The following is a 22454-nucleotide window of genomic DNA, read 5'->3' on the forward strand; positions in this document are numbered from 1 at the left end:
ATTGCAAGCTTGTACCAATGCAATATTTGAGCCTTTTTGTTTACCTGTAGAACTACTGTTCTTCTGTATCAGCAAATACAATATTTTTTGCCATGTTTCAACAGAGAAAAGTAAGTTAACAGTTGTAACGTGGTCATTGTTTAAATTCACTCCCCTGGCCTGGGCCCATATGGTAGGCTATGTGGAGGTCCCTATGGGTGCTTAGTCTAAGGGCCCGGGACAATGGAAACTTTTTTTTAAGCAGCTCTCAGATTATTTGGGGGGTTGTTTCAATACAGGCCTACTTTATGCGAGGAGTAGCTTTTTCTCATTTTTGCCACTAGATGGCGACAAATACTTGTTATTGTCAGATTGCAACCAGGACACGTGATTTGCGTGCATTAAATTTTTTGAAGCACTTCTTAAACCGTCGTATTCTTTTTTTAAATTAAACGGCATGGTAACAGATTCTTCCAAAATAACACATTTTTAATACTGCAAAACTGCAATGAATGAATATCGAAATTAACTTTATATCAAAACGGGCAAGAAGCTTTTCAAGTAATTTTTTAAAATCTTTTGTTTATGACAGTTGTGGTGAATATCAAGATATCACACTTGCATTTTAGTAGGGCTGTAACCGTTTATAGTAGCCTTTTTTCAATAACTGTAGGGTCTAGAGTATTATGGATTAAAATATGGTTAACTCAACTGGGAAAATCTTTGGCTTTGAGGTTGTTCCAAACTTTTGAGTGATTTCTGCTGACGTCACGGTATGCTCCAGCCTGGTCAGAGCCGTTAGCCCACGTGAGAACACCTTTGAGGTAAGAAGACATATTGCTCTTCAAGATATGACATTTAAACATGACAAATATTCTATGAATTCAGTTGTAACGTTAGTCTATTCAAAATTGAACTGTGAATGCCTTTTAAATTACAATAAAATTCTTAAATTTGAATTTAGGAAGCAGAATTACAGTTCGAATTTGATTCTGACTGTGTAACGTTAACGTTAATGTTACGGAAGTCGAATTAAAATGAAGTGAAAATCAAAGAATCACTTATAACTGTATGTATATGTATTGCCTAAACAAACACTGAATTTAGGCTCGCAAAAAAGTTTAAATAACGTTAGACCTTAAGATTTTGAGTCGATATATAACGTTATATATATAACGTTAGAGATAGATGGATAGATTTAGATAGATAACTTACCGGTAGATATGTTTGAAATGCCACCGGCTTGGGCCATCCCTGGGCCATTCTTAAATATAATAAATGGTTACACATTACTCCATGTAAGTTAGGCTACTTAACAGTAAATTATAATTACAAGTAAGTTAGCCTAACCAAACTAAACCCTTACCGGAACTCTATAGCAAGTATGTACTTAATTAATATTACTCAGTACTTATTTGAGTAACTAAGAAACCTTAAAATAAAGTGTTAACGTTACTAAATTAAGCTTTTTGGACCAGGGTGGCTATAAACACTTCATTTCCCAGAATGCTTTACTATCTCGGATTTCTTTAAAATGCAATTCAGTAATTTACTCTTCCTGATATTCTAAATCAGATTTTAGTTCAACTTCCTGTCATGAGTTGCAAGGGAGCCAGTTCCTTAATTGTGAATTTTGCACAATCTATGCACATGTTTATGTATCACATTATTGTTCATGTTGGTCATTATGATTAGCCTACATTGCTAATTTCAAACTTCAAACGTATAGACACACGCTTCACCGTGTTTTTGTCTGTCTAACATGAGATGTGCTGAACAGAATAGACAGTAAATCAGGATCAGTCTCACCTGCAGCCAGCCTCCATAAAACTGAAGGAGGAAGTTGAGCTCCACTAGTTTTATGAGGTCTGGCTCATTACCAGATTACATTAGCTTGTCTCTCTTACACATTAATAATAAAAAAAACTGAATTTTTAAAAGTTTTCAGCAGTGTTTGCCCTTTTCCTTTCAGGGAAGTCAAACATTTCCAGCTTATAAGGACTTGTCTTGCTGCTGGAGAGATGCCAGGGCACGTGTCTGGGTCGCACCTCCTTTCATGTTGATGTCAGATTGGCACAACACATGGTAGGCACTTAAGTCAATCTCCACACTCTTGAGCTACTTCTTTTCACTGTATAAAATGTTTGTGGACGTAACTGTCCGGCATTCGCATTTCCTTGATGTCTCTCTCTCATGCGTTGTCAGTTGCAGCGTGCCTCGTTGCGCGACTCATTTCAGATATTATTCAGTTCTCTAAAGCCGTTGATCAGCATACTAAATGATGATTTCTGAACAGCCTAACACTCCCTTAACACTCTAATACAATTAGGCCAAGACAGCTCGCCTGGTTATGTTTAATGGGGATGACATCAGAGGAGATAGCAGAGAATGAATAAGTCATTCTTGGTCTCATTTCAAATGTGAAAGATTCATACCAGTAATTTAGATGACAGTATTAATTTAACATGACACTGCATTAATGGTCGATTTTAGATTCACAGAACTCGTTTAAGTGGAATGGACTTCCTTAATTTGATGAGATGTGATGGCAGCGCGATGCCACGTCTCTCTCCATCTCTCTCTCCCTGCGGCATGGGAAGCACACACACACACACACACACACACGTACACAGATATACGGCACGTTTTAGCTGGTGTCCTCAACGCGCATGGTAACCGAGTGAGCGTGTGTGTCTGCATGTGTTTTGGAAACAAGCACACTGATGGTTGCTGGTTGTTGAGTTAATATTTCTGTTCAGAGGTTACGGCACTAGAATGTGATGAATTTAGATGGCATCTGTGAATAGAATGCATATCTAGCCTACATAATCATAATTTGCATCCTGATCCTAATTTAAAACAACAACAAAACAGTTACTCCAGTCTTTTTTTCAGTCACATGATCCTTCAGAAATCATTCTAATATGCCGATTTGACTATTTTTGTGGAAGCCGGTACAACAAAAAAACAGCATTTATTTGAAATAGCCTATATGTTTTGTCACAATATAAATAAATGTCTTTACTGCCAATCAATTTACTGATTAACGTAATGCGTTCTTTCTGAAAAAAAGTATTTCTTTAAAAACCTGCTAACTTTTGCACGGTAATTTGTGTGTATGGTCATTTTTTATTTTATTAATTGGTATCCACTGTGAAGTTTGCATATTATATATAGAGTAAATAACATTATTTGACATTATTATTAATAAATTTTGACATTCTCGACATTGATAAATTATTAAAACGTACTGATCACAAGATCACATAGATCACAAATTTGGTATCAGTTCAATGGTGTCCAAATGTCTGAGACCACTAGTAAAAAAATGCTTTTATTGTGCATTCTTTTTTTAAATACAAAATACATATATTTAATTTGTATTTGAAAGTTCATATACTTTCCAGCTTGATTTTTTGTTGCATTAAAATTGAAAAATTGTGTTTAATTTGTGTTTAAACAGTTTCAAAATACCAGAACTTTACTTCTTTCCTAAGAATTGTTTTTCAATGTGTTCTCAGTAGTGCTGGGCAAAGATTAATCGCGATTAATCGCATCCAAAATAAAAGTTTGTGTTTACATAATATATATGTCTGTGTACTGTGTATAATTATTTTGTATATATAAATACACACATATGCATGTATATATTTAAGAAATATTTGCTTATACACTGTATATATATATATATATATATATATATATATATATATATATATATATATAAAACACATTTTTCTTAAATATATTCATGCATGTCTGTGTATTTATATATACAAAATAATCATACACAGTACACACACATATATTATGTAAACACAAACGTTTATTATGCATGCGATTAATCGCGATTAATCTTTGCCCAGCACTAGTTCTCAGACTTTTGGATGTCTCTATGTAATGTACATAGACAGTTGCTTTCGCAAAATCCCACAGCGCCCTGCTTTCTGCAACATTCGTTCTTTTATTTTTTAACTCGCTACTTTGTACGTGACTGATGATTTTCCGGGATCCTCGTCTCCTGGTTGGTTGCAGAAGCCACAGGTTGATGAAAAAGTTAGGCGTATTATTGTCTGAGCTGCTGAGTCCCCAATGCGGCCGTGTGTCTCAAAGGCTTCTTAATGACTGGACTCTCCTGCACTCTGCCTCTCTGATGGATGGCAAGCAGGGACGGCCTCTCTTTCATCCCGACAGCCTGACTCGTCTGATTTATTAATGACAATAATTAGGAGTAAACCTCTCTGCAACCAAACCCAGAGTGATTAGCACAGTAACGATGGCGGGGAGGGGTTGTGGATATGGCCATCTGATTAATGTCGGCCATTTTGACCTTTCTGAGCAGGGCTTCTCTGCAGTCTGGAGAGAGATGAGGAGAGAGAGGGCGGCTATCTGTGGTGTCCACTCACAATTAGGTGCTGAATGAATTAGAATGCAAAATGTACCACTCAGGTCATTAGCTGTGCTGTTCACGACATGCTTATTCTATTGGAACGAATCCGTTGGTGAGCTTCTGTGTTATTTATATATGACAAAATGGCACTGGTCACTTTATCCGAGACTTGTTTTGCAGATTCTCATTTCAGCTGTGTGGACTATAATTAGATTCAATCTCCCTTTTCTCTTAATGATCTGAATAAATCTCATCTCACCTGCATCTTGTTCTCAGAATCAGCCCAAAGCGGCAAACACCGCTGAATTTTCTCCACAATTATCCTTTAGCCATTTCCTCGCACACGTCGCGGTAGCAGACCCTTCTATTTACCTGTTTGAAAACACAAATCATCTCTGGAGATAGACACGGACTCGCTGATAAAACGCAGACTCTGTGTGACATTTGATTAACGAATGTAAATGAAGGTCAAGAGTCATTTTGTGTGGCCATCTTCCCTTTGCCGGGCTGTGACAATGAAATCTTTGCAGACACCGGCTCCAGTAATGGCCACATTTAAACCGCAGTCGTTTAAGAGCTTGTACCCAGTACAGCTGCATGTAATGGAGTTGGTCGGAAAGGTCAGAGTCTTTATCTGGGTCAGATTGGAGTCAGTGAAGTCGGCAGCCAATGAATTGGAGACAGGGGAGATCAAAGTAAAAGCCATGTCAAGTAGTGCCGGTGAGCGATCGCGGAGCTGCACTCCGACGACCCGCTTTGGGATCGGTTTCAGCTTTCGGTTCACTGCGGTTATGAGGTGGGCGACTGATTTCGGATCTGTGATTTGTCAAAGCACGGATGATGTTGTATGTGTATGTTTAGCTTTAGCTTTGACCAGAAGCATGACTTACTTTCTTCTGTAAAACACAAAAAGATTATATTTGAAAAATGTCTCAGTGTCCACACAATGAGGGTCCAGTGTTGTTTTGGACCCCATTGACTTTTATTGAAAGGACATAAAGATACTGAGACAGTTTTAAAGTTAAAGACAAAGTTACCATTTAAAAAGGTATAATTGTTTTGGCATTATATAAGAAGGTATACAACCAAAACAAAAACATTTGCCTTGCTTTCCAAGCAAAACATTTAATAATTTTTCTGGTTGTTTTTGTGGAACATGTCCATAGTAAATGTGATGGACACTTGTTGAGAAGAAAATGTGTAAATGTGATGGACTAGATGGAATGAAATGAACACATTTTAAGTGTCCAAAAGTTTTGTGCCCACTGAATGACATCGTCAAGTGGCTGAAACACTTTTCATTAGTACTTTCTCTCAGTTTCGACAGGAAGTGAAGTTGAAATCAAGGCCGATCTTCCTGTCAATGAGTTTGAAAAACGTCCTCTCCATGTAGGTCATGTAATGAAACTTCTCGTCCCTCGCAGCTCTTTGCTGCCCAAGTCTAATTTGTCCTCATTAAAAGTCCCCCTGCCTCGTGTTATTATTTTCCTGCCCCATCTTCTAAAACACAAGGAACTGATTGAACACGGGGTAAAGTCGGTCATCATGACATGACCTGCAGAAACAGCAGAAAGAGTGCGACGGCTGACCCCGGCAAACTGCCTGCCTGCACATATTGCACAATCCTTCATATTTAATGGGGAAACACGAGCCTGTGATTTTGTCTGCATTCTCTCTAGTGTCTGCTGCTCGGGGTGGAGTGAAGCCACTTAATGAGAATCCCCTGTTCTCCTCCATCATTTTTAAACAGGCAGTGCACTCAGCAGCCTTGCCTTCCCTCTAAGGACCCCCCCCCCCCCCCCCCCCTCCCCAACATGCTGTGCTCGTTTTTGTAAGCGCTAAATTATGTATCAGCTCCTTAAATGCTGTGAAACATTGGTTTAATATGGAGTAAACTTGTTTTCCATAATTCCACACTCAAATTAGGGCAGGATACTTAACTTTGTTGGAGGCCTTCGATTTGCTTATTTTGTCTTTTAGAAACATTTACATCAGACTGCAACATAGGGAAGCGCAATTATTGCATACTTTTTTTCGTACGTTATCCTTTATCATTTATATGGTAATAAAGTCTTACGGAGTTCATAAGAGGATGGATGGGGAAACAGAGTCTGTTGCTTGATCTTCCACTTGGCGTTTCCTCATTTAGATTAAACTCCGACATCAGTAACGCTTTACCCCCAACAATAATGTCCCTCCGTTAGCGTGTGAGGCCTGTCCCTGACAGCAAACCGACATCTTGACTCGCCTCATCCCGCCGCAGCCAGCTCTTAACACAACTGCTATTGTTAAACGTCCTCCGCAGCTGTAATATCTTCTAATCCTCAAATAGAGTGGAGTTAAAACTACAAGCTCCAAACTATTTTTACTTGCCTCACTAGTTGTGGCAGATGAGAAGGGATCTCTGTGTAGATGATTATATTGTCATCCCCTGATCTTTACTGCTGGAGTAATTGTAAATCATTGCTTCATGGCACGTCAGAGGTTGTCGGTAGCAGGCAATTAAATGGCACAATATAATAGAGCAAATTATTGCCTGTCAGATTTTGAACAACACAGTTGGTATTTGAATTACACTTAATCATTACATGCATTAGAAAGCTCATTGGAATCCTGCTTAGGACTGAACATGAGCCATTGCATTATTTAAACCTCTAATTGTGAAAGCCATTTATTTGTGGTTACTGTACAACAAAAAGAGTCTCACCAAAGCGGGTCGGCTTTAAAAGCTCGATATATTCAAATCAACGTCTTCAGACGCATGAACTAAATTGGCCAAAATGGGCAATTTCGCCGGGGTGGAGAAACATTTAGCCATGCAAAGTGTTTTGTAATTTCAGACTGCGAGGATGAATATTAAATATTTACTTTTAGCCAAGCCCAAGCCAGGTCCCCTTTTTGCATAATTCATTAGGCAAAACAGATGAGGTTATAATTTGTCTAGACGCCACGTATCTGTTTCTCAGGGCTTTCTCGGCCCTCCCCGCTCACACCCTGGACCCGACAACCCGATTCTTCAGTTGGGAAGCAGCCGGTGACAAAACGTCAAAAATTGCGTAACTTAAAATGATTTAAATTACACCGAAGTTTGCGATGACTTTTAAAAAGGGAAATACTCGATCTTTCGCAACCTGAGCACAGATAATCCGTATATGATGCCTAAACTAATAATCAGTTTTAGTTTAGGTTTCCTGACGACGCTAATTATTAGTAGCTCATTATTCATATTCTTTCACAACATAGGAGGAAGTTACTTCACACAATCTGCCACAAGGGCCAGAACAGACACCCTATATTAACAAGACTTAAGTACTGTTGTCATGGCCATGCCGCCAGCTCATAGATTGTAATTATTGGTTAGCACTATTCTGTGATGCGTATGGGTTGAATAACAATATTAAGAAGTGCCGTGATTTTGAAAAATATATCAATTTTACAGGTCGGTGTCTGTGTAAATATGCCACGGGGTTTCTGTTATGTTTCTATTATGATTTTTCAAGTTGCCACAGTCATTAAAAGTTAATTTGTTGCTTTGTCGCAGGGGTCTTCAATCGCCCCAGCGTGGCGTACTAAGATCTTTTTCGGAGCCCTTCCTGCTGTTGTCAAGCCATCTCGGCCCTGTCTGTCATATCATATCAGCGCGCCACTCCCACCCCGTTTAAAGTACCGCTTTGGCTCATGTTAATCCAGAAGTCAGTTCCTCCAGAAACATCTGTTTCTTTTCAGAGGGAGGAGAGACAAATAGGCCCATTGTCACCCCTGTATCTGTACTCATATCGAGTCCTTTGGCTTTTCGGACAGGTTGGAATTATCGAGGGAGGGTGAAAGGCAAATAGCCCTATAGCTCAATCACCATTGTTTGGAATCAGTCAGTGGTAATATTAGTGTTGCCCAGAACACAATTACTCAATAGCGGCGTCTTTAACGTCGTCTTGAATTTATCCTCATGACAGATCCGGAGACTGATAATTTAATGCAAGTTATGATTAAAATCCCCTTACTGTCAAGCCCTTTGAAACAAATAACAAATACCTCTGTTTGGAAAAATGACAGTTTTAAAAATAAATGAAATTACACGTTAGAGCTGGCGCGGGGAGGGGCGCGCGGGAATTTATTGAGACGTTGCGCGGGAGATTTAGGATTCGGGCTCGGGAGGGGGGCGGGAGAAGTTAATGACTGATTAACAACAGCAATTAAAAGATGAGGAAAAGGTATATAATTAAAATGGAAGTTCTTGCTTGTCAAGTGCGCGTGTGTCATCCATTGTGAGGCTTGTTGAAAAGCCGGAGGAAAAAGAAACCGGTACTTAATTCCAGGCTTTGGCATCAAGGAAGGGCGTTGATCGCGTGCCCGCGGACGCTTTTCTGAAGGCTGTAACTCAGCTGAAAGTGAGGCCGTGTCATTAGAAGTTCAAAGCCGTGCATCTTGTGTTGACAGTCATCGGCAGCGAATATTTGGCAGTCGGGAGTAATTTCACTTAATTAATGGGATGCATATTTGATGGGGGGAATGAAATATTCAAGCTCAGCAAAGTGGAAAAAAGGAAAGATTTAGTGCAGAGTAAAAAGGTGGAGGGATGTAATTTGTGCATTCACTTCGGAGGCTACCAGGGAATAGAGATAGAAAGATGCAAGGAGGTGAGGAGGAAATATGTGAGGGAATTCACAAGATAAACAGCGTAAAAGATAAAACGCAGAAGAAATGGGTACGGCAGAGGAGAATGGAAAAAGAAAAATGGAAAGAGTGGGTATTGCTGTGAATATGAACTCAGAAACATGCAGATTTTATAACACTGCCACAACGTTAACTCTGCTCTTCTTCTGGTAACCATGCAAGACTTTGATTTGATTACAAACAATAAGAACATGGCATGTTAGCAGCTGAAGCTGACATACCGTTATTTTATCCATTTATACACATACACTTGACTTCTAATACATGACGATATCTCTCATTGCATTTACAAAAGTTGCATGCGCACCACCACAATAAATAGACTGCATTTTTAAATATACATTTATAAATATACTTTCAGCTTTATGCATTTATTTCTATGGAGTTTTGTTAAACACACACATCGAATATGTAGCCATAAATTCTGCCTGTTGTTTTTGTTCCAGGACATATTCCAAGGAAAAGTTCTATTTAGAACCTTCATATTTTTAGGTTTTATCATGGGATCATTTTATGGATTTAGTTTTAATTAATACATTTTGTTTTAATAATTTTTTTAATTTTTATAAAATTTTGTGAGTTTAACGGCTCATACACGTGTGCATTTGTGCAGACATTTATGCAAGGCATAAATAACCTTCTATATAGAACACCACGGAACAATTTTCAAAGTGTATTTATTAAATACATTTTTTAATTGATTTAATACATTATTATTATTACTTCTAATAATAATGTATTTAATAATGTGTATACATTTATCTTATATAGCCTATATTTTCAATTATCAATCAACTTGTTAATACAATGACTGACTTAACTATACTACATATTTTCTATTCCTCATTAGGCCACCCAGTACTGAAAAGAAATTCTAAGTCCTTTTATTCATAATTTTTTTTAAAGAAACATTTAATTGCCACAATCCTCTGTGTGTTCGGTTTCAAATGCTGCCCGCCACATTTAGAGTAACAGCGAAGAAGGCTTTAGAGGGAAATGGAGAGCTCCCTACTAATGACTTGAGGGCTTTCTGCTTATTGTGTGTTCAAAAGCCAATGAGCTAATGTGTAGCACTCAGCCAGTAGAGTTCCACTGCTCTCTCAACCCAAGAGACTCCGCAGGCCGGGATAATTGGCCAAGGCTTGTCTTCCCTTTTTTTAATTGAGACTCGTTATTTACATGAATTTAAGTTCTTTGCTCGAAACATTAAGGCGAAGAACATCTTTCAAGAATGCAGCTAATTGAAGTTTTCCCCCTTTCTTTCTGTGTGTCAGGGCAGAACAAGAAACTGAAATAAATGATAAGGCAAGGAGATGAAATTGTCCCCTTTAAAATTCGCAATTATTTCCCAATTAAGGCCGGCTTGGATAGAGATGTTGCTGCTGTGGGCTTGTTTGGATGCTTTTGGGCAGTAGATGGCGTTAGCTTTCTTTTCCATGCAAAAGGAAGAGCTGGATCTTTGAATGGATTTAACAGTGTATGGCGTCATCGTCAAAGTACACTAATTTGATTTGAATGTCAGAGCAAGAATTTCACCCTGATGGTTCAGAAAAAAATAAAAAAGGATGTTTGACCAACTTCATTTATTTTTTTCCCTCATATTAATTGAAGTGTTTATGGTGCAGTGCTCGGGAGAAATCATTTACACACACTATAGAGTCACACAGGGGTGTTTTCGCGTTGGATCCTTTGGGCCACACAGAGGCTAGACGATGGTGAGGTCCCTGGGGGGGGCCCGTGGCACTATGTCCAGGGAGCTTGTACGTTAAAGTGAGAGGAGAAAAAAAAAGAAAGGCAGTGGAGAATGGGGTGTCGGGAGGGCAATTACGGCAAGGACAAAGCACATGTAATAGGAACTCCCCTTATAGAGCACCTTAATTAAAAGAAGACTTACACTGCGAGAGCAGCACCGCTGCAATTAACAAGCACTGATGATAATGAGGGTGTAAGATCTGTGAGGTGTGTCTGTGTGTGATGTGTGAAGTTTGAATCTTGGCCACTTTTTACCAGGTGTTCTTTTTCTTTTGTAAATACTGTTCAGGTGATCTTGAAATAGACTGACATTTGGTCGCTATCTGGCGTTGTAACATCTGTTTTTCTGCAGTGCACTTGTGTGATTGTTGTGGAAAGCACCGAATGGAGACACACACTGTTGTTTATTACAGATTCTAAAATAGTTAAAATAGAAATACATAGTAAAATCCATAAACTGGATGAGATTATGGATTGAAACAGTGGTTTTTGTGTATTATAAAATGGAACGAAAGAGTTAAAATAGCTTTTTAATCTCGGGAAATCATATCACTTTTTTTTTACATTTCCATACTTCGTAAATAAAATGTTCTATTTTTTGTGCTTGTTAAATAATCGTGAAAATTAATTCTGATCAGGTCTCAATTTCTTGATTTTTTTAATACTATATCTGGTCTTCATTATCAAAGATCTGCTATTATCTTACCCTGAGGAGGCATTTGATAGCATCCCAACACACACACACACACACACACACACACACACACACACACACACACACACACACACACACACACACACACACACACACACACACACACACACACACACACACACACACACACACACACACACACACACACACACACACTCACACAGACATAGACAGATCTGATAAGAAACACACAAGGGCCTATTCAAATCATTATGTGTTGGGGAAGAATAGAAGCAAGTAAACATCAGGTCTGATAACTCTACAGATGGCAGGGGCAGAGAATAAACTGCCCTGGAAAACATACTTAAAATTTGATTATTATGTAAAAATGAGAGAGAGAAAAATTCTGGGACTATTGTAGTTAAATTTAGTAAAAAAAATCTCTTCTGTTTTTACATTTTATAATATAGACTTTATTTATTTTCCATATTAGTACTAGTATATTAATGCTATGTTTTTAAGGAATACGTCATTATTTGTTAATATTCTATTCAGTTTTGTTCAGTGTAATTATTCCCTTTTATTAGACAAAATATTCAAAAATATTCAGTTTTGATTGGGGTGTGAGTTTTAATGAAATGTAAAATCTGTGGTGTGAATTGGCCACAGTGACATTATAAGGACTATGACTGATTCTTGCCCCACCCACTGTGCGGATCTATTAAAATGAATTAGTGTAATGAGCGAACACCTAGCCAATGAATGACATTTTGTGTAGATAACATTAATTATGCATACGTTTCTAAAATTAGCATACATCTAATTGCATTTTATTACATGTATCAGATACATTAAATTGCCAAATATTATTTAATATTACAACCAGGGAATTGCGAAATGTGAAACATATTTTGACAAAGTGATTGAAAACTTTGATGAAGAGTAAATATCACATGATTTATTCTTTTGTTCTGTAGCTGTAAGAACATTTGTGCGTGATAAAATAATCAAATGAATTAGCTTCTTGTATGGTTAATGACAAAATGACACGGTGATCTCTTCAGAGAGTCTATTCAATATGGCACATTTCTCCGTCGCTTGATGTAGCCAACTGGCCGAACGCTAGTCAATGTCATTGTGGGTGTGTGTGCGTGTGTACGTGTCCGTGTGTTTTCGAACGTCTCCTCCCGTTGGGGAACCTATAAATAGTGACACCTTGTATAAAGGGATGTGGCAGAGAAAGTTTCCCCGTTGGAGAGGAGAGGGCCAGGTTCTGCCTCTCTCTCAAAGCGTGATTGAATTTGTCGTGAAGGAGTGTCACACTTAATCACATGTTTATGTACAAAGGTTAGCAGGCTTTCTATCTCCGCTTCTCTCTCCATCTCTCCCTATGTTCTTTCATCTCAAAGCTTTATTGCTATAAATTATTTCCGTTTTTGACCTTAATTTTTCGTGATTAGGAGCTTGTGGCCGCAGAGCAATTACAGCCATCTCGCCTTTTCTATCTGCTGTCTTTCCTCTCGATGGAGTTGAGGCGGGCGACGGGAACGGCTGTTTTTCAGGGATCCGTATTTCTGATAACTTCTCCCTCTTTGCTTCAGTTCTCCCTTCTTCGTCATCAGCCAGCCAAAGTGATGATGCTTTGAGGACATAATTAAACATATCGTTCAAAACATATACTCTGTGCATCCTTGAATTATCACCGTCATTAAAATCGTACAAATATGGAAATATGATTGCCAGCGGCGGATAAATCAATGATCAGCCAGGCTTCCAAATCCAATAAATATGCGGAGTTAAATACTTAAATATGCAAATTGCATGCGCACGATTTGCATATGGTAGTATTTAAGGGGAATGTCTGGGGCTGTAAAAAATGGTCGAGGTATAGTGAACGAGAACTGAAGAGAGGGAAAGGGAGAAGGATTGTGCGGACACTATTTATTATTTTTTAATTTTATTTATTTAAATCAAACTTGGTCAATCTGATGTGATTTTTTAGATTCTAAGAAGAATGTTATCAGCATCGATATGCTTTTGTATGGAAGAGCTTGTGCTTTAGGATGTCTGAAAAATGCCTTGGAGAAATGTGAATAATTAAAGCATAATTATTCCTCCTCATTCATCTCTTAATCCAGAGACAGATTTAGGGGAAGGAATTTATAATTGTTCCTTTTATTTTTCATCTGGTGTCCTGTGTTGTCACGGTAGAATAAAGCAAGGTCACATTGAAGTCACACGACCGACCTTACAATGTTTCATAAAACAATCCATTATTGACAGAAAAAATAAATAAATAAATAACAATACTAATAAAAAAACAACCTGTGATATAGAGATGTTCTAAAACCGTGTCTGTTATTGCATCTTTAATCTTCATATTTATTGTTGGAGAATAGAGTGAAGTTGCAATATACACAACAGCAGAGGGTGCAGTTTTTATCTGGATTCTGTCACAAATCTGGACTCGAGGGGACGGCCGGCTGTGATTCTGCAGGGATAGTTTTCTTAATGCAATCTTTCAGTTTTGTACATTTTACATTTTTCCATGTCATCACACCACATAAAACGTATTTAATTTTGTCGAATAATAAATCCTCTCAAGAGCAAATGCTCATTGATTGATGTGTGATATGAGAATTTACATTAGTTAATTTGATTTTCATTTTCCAAACACACACTTGGCTCAAAGCATAAATAATATGTGTGATTTAACAAGCAGGGAAATGTATTAAAATCTCTCGAGAGATGAATTTGGAAATTCATCCGACAGTCCCAGACGAGTGATTTGGCCAGCGGTGACGCGCTTGAAGCCAGCACACGAGAGACGTCCAAATGTAAAAGGCCCACCCAAACAAAAATGTAACTCCTAAATGCTGAGGAGTCAGAGAGCAGGAATCAATGGCAGTGGTGGTGTGGATATGTTCAGGGGCAAGTTGACATGGTCGGGTTAAACAGAGACGAGATCCTCATCAGGAAAATCAATGTTGTTGTAGGATGTGACCCACACGGTCCTGGAGTGAGCGAGTCACATTACTCTACCTTGCCCCGCGTGTGTGTGCGTGTGGCGCCCGCAATATTGACCAAGCCGAGAAGAGAATGACACTATCACTGTGCATACTGATGACAATTGGTGCTTTCACAGAGACCAATGAATCTTGTTAAAGTACTTCTCTGTTTATCACTGGAGCTGTAATTATTAAAAGTGCTTTGTGCATTAGTCTCATTTTGACTATTTTTTTCCCGACAATATCACAAGCAAACCTTATTAATTCAAAATTAATAAAACAAATTAAACCCGTGCGGCACAACAAAATATCACCAACTTCAGCTCCCTTGTTGTGTGTTTGTGAGTGTGTGTGTGTGTGTGTAATATATATATATATATATATATATATATATATATATATATATATATTACACAAAAAATATTATATATTTATAATGTTATAATGTTCAACATATTTGTAATGTTGTTTTTTAGCTTTTATTTGCATGTATTATATTTGAATGCATTTATTTGATTGAAGATACTGTAACAACAATAATATTGTGAAATATTTAAACAGGACACTTTTTATTATTATTTCATTTAAAAGGTGTGAAAAGTTTTGTTCTAGGAATGGGGTTCATGTTTATAGCACTGTTTCCCTCACCTAAATCATGTTAGCAAGAAACGTCTTTCTACTGAATTGTCTTCATGGGCTGTACTGTATGCATAAACAACATACTGTTTAATGTGTCCATTCTTGTCCGACTCATGAACAAATTACTTTTTTATGAGCTGGTTCTTTTCAGCAAATGAAAAACATACAGCACAACCACTGAGGTCTGATTCCCTAACAAATGACTTGAATGAGCCGGTTCTTTTAACGAATCATTCAAAAAGACAAGTTAATCAGTCTTAAGAATACTTTTCTCAATCCACCACACAGTTATAGACTCACTGAACAGGAATATATTTTTTTCAGCAATATTATATATAGGCACATAGTAAAAGAGAAGGGGTGTTAATTGTAATTTTTATAATATTTCTTATTGGCTTCAGATATATAGGCCTATATAAATAAAAAGGCCTACAGTTGTCATTTAGCCAAAGTGTGTGTTTGTGTGTATGAGTGAAGAAGCAGCTTATGTGTGAAAGTGTATCTGGTATATTTCTCTATACCTGCCATTGCTCTTCCTCCTCAAATTTCAAAATGTTCACAATGATATAATGAAATGTAATGATAATTGTATATCTGTGCAGTGTTACGCCACGGTACCACGCAAGTTGAAGGGAAAGAGTGTGAGAAACATGGACTCTGGAAGATGTTTTCCCCTGGTTTTTACAGCCCTTGGCCCTCTTTCACATCCCCTGCACTCATATATTCCTTTTTCCTCGGCTTGAAAACGTCAAGGATGAAAGAGAGTGTGACATCACTGTTTAGATAATTGGCGTCTAATATTTCTGGGCGAACAGGCTGACAGCTATTGGTGGACAAACTCTTAAAAGTGAGGGAAAATATGTGCCAATGTTACACTGGCATCTGATTCTGATTTGGTTTTTGATCCCCATACCTATTTTGTGTGCTTAGGTTGTAAACAGTTAGGCTACGAAGTATAAATAAAAGTTAATGAATATTAATAAGAGGCCAGAAAAACAAGACTGCTGCGTTTCTTAAAAGTTCATGTTGTTCTTATCGTACATCAACATTCGCATATATTACATTAACAGACCAAAATGAGATCAAATACAGCAGCAGTACACTTTTTGTCACCGATCTAACTTGTACATTCTTGTTACTTGTGTTTTTTTTCTCGGGAAACAGTATATAAATCAGTATGCCACTTACCTGAGGACAAGGAGAACATAAAACGGAATATTTGCATTCAGAAGTGTAACTTTCCCCAAATAATTTCAATGGGGATAATTTGAATTTATGGAGAAACACTCAGCACTGAATTTCAAAGTTGCTCATAATGAAATCATCCAGCGGTAGAGACGGCGGGAGCCGCTCCTGCACACAGTAGGTGGGGGGTAGTTATAGAGGTGCAGGTGGGGGATGGAGGTACTCATAGTGCCCTGTGGAGGCATTAGTGTGGACGGGTCATTACATCAGGGATGGGAGAGGAGAACACACACCACTGAGCAGCCCATGTCATTTACTGAGGCCATCAGGGCCCATAGCACACTATAACATTCACTGCTTCATTTCCCTCAAGCTATCGCTCTTTTTTTTCTTTTTTCTTTTTAAATGAAGGGATGTAGATGTTCAGAGAGAGAGAGAGAGAGAGAGAGAGAGAGAGTCTGCAAGTCGCACAGGGAACATTTTCAGTTTAGTTTGATATTTTTTGGAAAATACGTAATTCAGTTTGTTTACGTCCAGCGCAAATATATTTCCCGTATAATTGTGTAGACGGCATGAACTAATGGTTTTGTTCAAGAAAAACTGGGTTTGTTTTGTTTTGTATTAGTCTGCGAGTGCAGTTCCTCAAAAAGTTTTTGAAGAAATGATTCACATTCCATTACGTCGCTAGTTGGTTTCCTTTACCTTTTTTTTCTATTTAAATCTATTTCTGAGAGTATGTCTAAAAAAGTACAAATACGCAACTTCAAGACAGTCGACGGTGACCCTTTTTGTCAAAGAAATAGAGGACGGCCATCACAACCATGAATATTTGCGCATCCAAATATAAAAACCCTCAGCTACGCACGTCCCCTTAATCAAGTACTTATTTTAATTCATTTCCTCGCAGGGTTTTATTAGTATGCTAGCTGTTGGCTAAATGATTATGACAAGGCTGCGTTTTCACCAGTTTCTGCCAGGATAAAAATACACAGGAAAGCCCAGCAACCCAGCTTAAAAACCTGTCTCCGGTATTCCTACAGGGAGATGACCTTGGTCATTAAGGACATTCACAGTTTTGTTTAGAAATGAAATGACAGAAAACAGAAAAATATGAAGTGCCTCCTTGAGAGGAATCGTTTGTTGTTGGCTAAATTATGCAGCACATCATTATTTGGTGGCATTACTATTATGAGCTGTTTATGTCTCTGACCTTAATTTTCGCACTGCTTTGGTGTAATGTAAGCAATTCTCTCTCTCTCTCTCGCTCCGGCCTAGACTGCAAAAGCAGCCCGTTTTGCATTAAAGTATGATGGTTGGATTGTTTTAAAGAATAATACGGTTACAACAACAATCCTAAATCAATAAACTCCTCACAATAAGCAGTGCAAGACGAATGTTCGGCACTGTAAAGTTTATAAAAATGTAAAACAACATTTCAAAGGATATGATATGTATTTTCATGCGGTAAATATAGCTTCTGCTGGTGGGTACGGCCCCGCTCAACCCTTTATATCTCTTCACTCAGGTTCTGAATGGCTCCGGGACCGGTGAGCCTGCAGAGATGCAGCCAAGCGCATGGCCGGCTGAATTTGTTTGACTCAGGTAATTGAAAGTGTTTTAAACTATTATAGCAACTTGAGGGCTTGTTTAAGTGTCGAGCTGTCCGTCAAATGTACACGGGTGGAAAGCATTGGCCTGTCACCCTGTCAGTCACGGGAAACGAGAAGTGTCGGCCTAATGGATTTCTTCAGGCGGACGTCGGCGCGGCGGCAGAAGTAAAATCAATGTGTTGTCATGTGTGAGAGCGGAGCATCAAACAGGCAGGTGAATTGGAACTGTAGTTTAGTTGTAACGTCTACATTTGCGGGGAGGCGGCCGGAGACAGACAGATGCTGAGAGACCGTGGAGGGCCTCTTGTTATGATTGCCAGTGTGAGAGGGGTGCCTGACCTGTTTTTTTGTGTTTTTTTTGCTCTGCGTCCTGTGGCTCTTTCCCCCCGCTGTTTGATGGTGCGGGCCGACTACCGTGTGTGTTTATGTCATCACACTACATGCCTCAAGTGAGAACGTAAGTGAGTGTGTTTACAGACAGAACACAGAGAACTGAGCGACGCTGCGGTGCTCCTGATTAATTGTAGGGATGATCTCAACTCTCAGATTCAAATCTGGTTTGTCTGTTGTGTTTACTTTATAGCAGCAGTTGTGTGGCCCAAAATTAAGAGCTGTAGTGCCTCTATAGTAAAGTTTGGGACATTAAAAATATTACGCATTACATTTAGCCTACACCTGGATAGCTGCTCACAATCCACTGACTTTTTGACTGGGGTTTTCAAGCTTTTTGATACCTACTGTATGTCCCTCAAATATGACGATGCCCTTGTGAAGGCCCCTCTTCTTGAAATATAAAGTCAGCATATATTTTAAGACTTTTTAAATGCTGATTTACAAATAGTAAGTGTAATATTATGAAGGCATGTTGTTTATTAAGTTTGAGGTCAATATATATATATATATTTGAAACAGCGTTTGGCTAATTATTTTATAACTGTTATTTAAACTATTAAAATTTCAGTTACCAAAGCCAATATTTTCACTTTTCACAGACACTTTTCACAGTCTGTGAAAATACATTGTCACAAAATACATTGATTTTAAATCTTTGCTTAAAACCCACTTATGGTCATAAGTTGGCGTAGTGGTATTGCATTGTATTGTGCATTGTTTATCTGTGGTTTTATGTTTACTCATTAGGATACTTGTTTACACTTTGTACAGCACTTTGGCCAACAGCTGTTGTTTTTAAATGTGCTCTATAAATAAATATGACTGACTGACTGACTGACTGACTTTTCACAGTCTGCTTTAAAAAAAAAAAACCTTTATAAAGAGTTATATTTCAACATTCTAGTTATTTTGAACGTTCTATTTATCAAAGAATCATATATCATGGTTTCTACAAAATTAGGCAGCACAACTGTTTTCAACATTGATCATAATAAGACATGTTTCTTGAGCATCAAATCAACACTTTAGAGGGATTTCTGAAGGATCATGTGACATTTGATTTATTATTACTTTTTATATTTATTTATTTTTCTAACTTTTTTATTTATTTTATTTTTACCTCTGGCACCCTCTTACGGACCCCAACCCTTGATATTGCACACAGGTGCAATTTTTTTATAATCAGTTCTGGAAATAAATTTGTGTTTACAAGGTACTGATTAGACATAATGAGCACTTTGTTTTTCTGTCTAAATGAGGAATTGTTGGTCAAAAAGGTATCAGGCTTTTTGCGTAGTCTAAAATATGACTGCGTGAGACTAATACCTCAATGAAATGCAATTGCACTTAAATGCAAATGTACTTTTTTGAATTTTTTATGTCCCTGTTGCTGCCATTATTATGAAATACATTCCCATATTTAATAACATAAGATGCAGGATAATAACCAGATTATGCAAATAAATTAACATGTTATACATTTTCTAATGGCTTCTGTTAATCAAATCCATTATCATTATCATGTGATTAAAATGGTTCACTGTGTGTCACAAACATAGTGTGTCACATACCTGAGATTATTCCCAGATGGCTGTGACTTTAACCAGACACCCACACACATTCTCAGAGGTCCAATCGGCCCAATCTGGACCAGTTGCCCTTGTCATACCCTATAATGGCTGACCTGACAGCACAAAAAAACTGTGGTTTCTTTTGTCAGGTGGATGAGAATGTGGCAAATGTCAAACTGTAGAGTACATTTTGATTGTCAGGGTCTTTCCAGATCCTATGTTTCTCCATAAAACAGTCCAAGTTGGTTGAATTGATCATATTATACCTTTGTATTGCAATTGCAAGATATTTTTTGCAAAGCTTTTTGCGTGACTGGCCCGCCAGACAGTATGTAACATGCTTGTGCCGAGAGTGGTAGTCATAATTTTATTTGATCTTTCTAATGTGGGTCACACCAAATGGTTGTTTTCCCCGCCATATTGTCATTTCCTCCCAATATGACGGTAAACGTGATTTATGGCCAACAGCTCCGATTCCGTCACTGCGAGGGATCCGGCGCTGTCGTACGCCATGCTAACTGGCCGCAGACGTGCTGTCTCTTTTGAGCTAGACCAGACCTGTCTGAAAAGCAATCAACTTATTTCATCACGTTGGAAATGAAAAGACGTAATTATTCATAATTGGCCTTTATATTTTGCACTTCGTGATTTTTGCTGCGTTTTAGGTGACGTTCATTCAGTGCTTCGGGAAAAAGATGAGAACAATTTTGTGTTCTGTTTGAAAATGATTACACGTGACGCGTGACAGTTTTTTTTCTCTCTCCTTTTGCTTAGATTTTTTTTGTTGGATTGTGCTTTGATAATGCTGTTACACTTTCGTTTAGAGTTTTGTAGCCTAGTTTTCTCCTTCTGTCTCCAACAATGTTATTATCTCTGAAGCTAAAGAAAGAGAGAGAGAGTTTGTGAAAGAATTGAAGTAGCTTATTTCAGCTGCTTGTGCCACTTCTGCAAGTCACGGTAATAATGGAAGCCAGTGATCCAATACGCTTTCAAGCATTTCCAAGCGTAGTTTTCTGTTTTAACACACTTTATGCCACGTGCCCTAAAATGTGCTGAAGAGAGTATTTTTTCATGCCGTCAGTGATGAATCTCTGTTGGTTGCAGCCTGCACAACATTTTTACACTCACTTTATATAATGTGACAATTTGCTTATTTTTTTTCTGCATTCACCTGTTCTTTGCTCTGTGGGGTTTTAAAACTAGCATCTATGTGTTGAAACCAAATGTTTTGTTTTGTGTTGTTTTACATGAGTTGGTGCTTGAACCCTTGTGTCAAAGAATAAATTAAATAACAACACAAAAGCACACTCACAAATGGCGCATTATGGGAAACTGGTGCCTTGTCTAGATTGATAAATTGTTTTTAAAGTACATTTATGTGTATTATTTCAGACTGATTTTGCTAAAGTGTTAATAAATTCATTGTGCCACATGAGGCTAAATTAATTCATTTGAAAATATTTTGGATATAATTAGGGCTTTAGAAAAGTAAGATTTTATTGTTTAATAGTATTTATATAGAAACATAAAGCTAAATATTTAATAAATGAATGAATGAATAAATAAATATTTATATAATATTTGATAAATTACTGTTGTAATTAATTTAGTAATAGTTGTAACAATTTAGCATTATGTATATATATATATATATATAATCACTTAAATAATTAGTTATACATATACTGTATATGTTTTCAGTGTTTTATTTATGTTTTATATTTGTCATTTATGAAAATATGGCACATTTGCTAATATAGCAAGAATAAAAAGCAATAAAATATAGATTTATTTTTATGTGGGGTTTTTAAATGTCTATTTTCACATAGTAGTAGCTGATACAATCTATTCTTTGTTAAATTTGCATATGCAAATGAGGGTCTCAAATGGCATCCGTTTTGTAGAATGACCCAAATGTCTTTGAATGACAACACTTTAAACATTAAAGCAACATCTTTTAGACCAGCATAGTTACACTCTCCACTTACTTCAGTCATTGTTCACTGGCGGCTCGATCAATACAATAAAACCTGAAGCAAAAGCAGAACTAGTTGACCCCAGAAGCCTGAGTGAAGGGAAAAGGAAAAAGAGAAAACAACGAGTAAAGAAGGAGAGCAGACAGAGGGACAGAAGGCGTCATATCGCTCTAGTTGAACACATGAGGCTGGGAGAAGTGACAGTGTGCTAGGGGTGTTTTCAGGGCCTTTTTCTGTGGCTGTCTGTCCACATCAGGGACTGATAGAGCTGCCTGGTGGCTGGTGTGTCATAGCAGGGGGGTGAGCGGATGCTGTGCGCTCCTCTCGTGGAAAAATGATGGATTTGGTTTGATCTAAAGCGCAGGAACAGGTTTTCCAACTCAAGGGCTGGTGCTGTCATTCTGTGTGACTGTGGCTTCCTCTTCGCATTTAACTTCACACTGCTGCCTGGATGCTGTCTTTTTTTTTCATATTCTATGCCTCTTTCACTTAAGTTGTCTGGAAATTATAGAGTCTGAAACAAAGGGGTGTGGAAATGTGATCAAAAGATCCCCACTTTAAGGGTAAGCTGTGTCATGTCAAGAGGGTAATTTGGGTCATTATGTGAACAATTGACATTGTA

The 22454-nt window shown here is 37.8% G+C and overlaps 1 protein-coding gene across 2 annotated transcripts in view; it reads left to right on the forward strand.

The window, feature by feature from the left end:
- The first annotated feature begins 348 nt into the window (after positions 1 to 348).
- Positions 349 to 22454, forward strand: part of tshz1 (teashirt zinc finger homeobox 1) — a 283121-nt gene continuing 261015 nt past the window's right edge. The window contains exons 1-3 of one of the 2 annotated variants that reach the window (XM_079590047.1): positions 349 to 803; positions 1952 to 2064; positions 17808 to 17884. The gene's annotated coding sequence lies outside the window, so the exon portion shown is untranslated. The remainder of the gene's footprint in view (positions 804 to 1951; positions 2065 to 17807; positions 17885 to 22454) is intronic. The other variant, XM_079590049.1, reaches the window with a different exon arrangement.

Source organism: Phoxinus phoxinus (assembly GCF_949152265.1).
Source record: "Phoxinus phoxinus genome assembly, chromosome: 19".
NCBI lineage: Eukaryota > Metazoa > Chordata > Actinopteri > Cypriniformes > Leuciscidae > Phoxinus > Phoxinus phoxinus.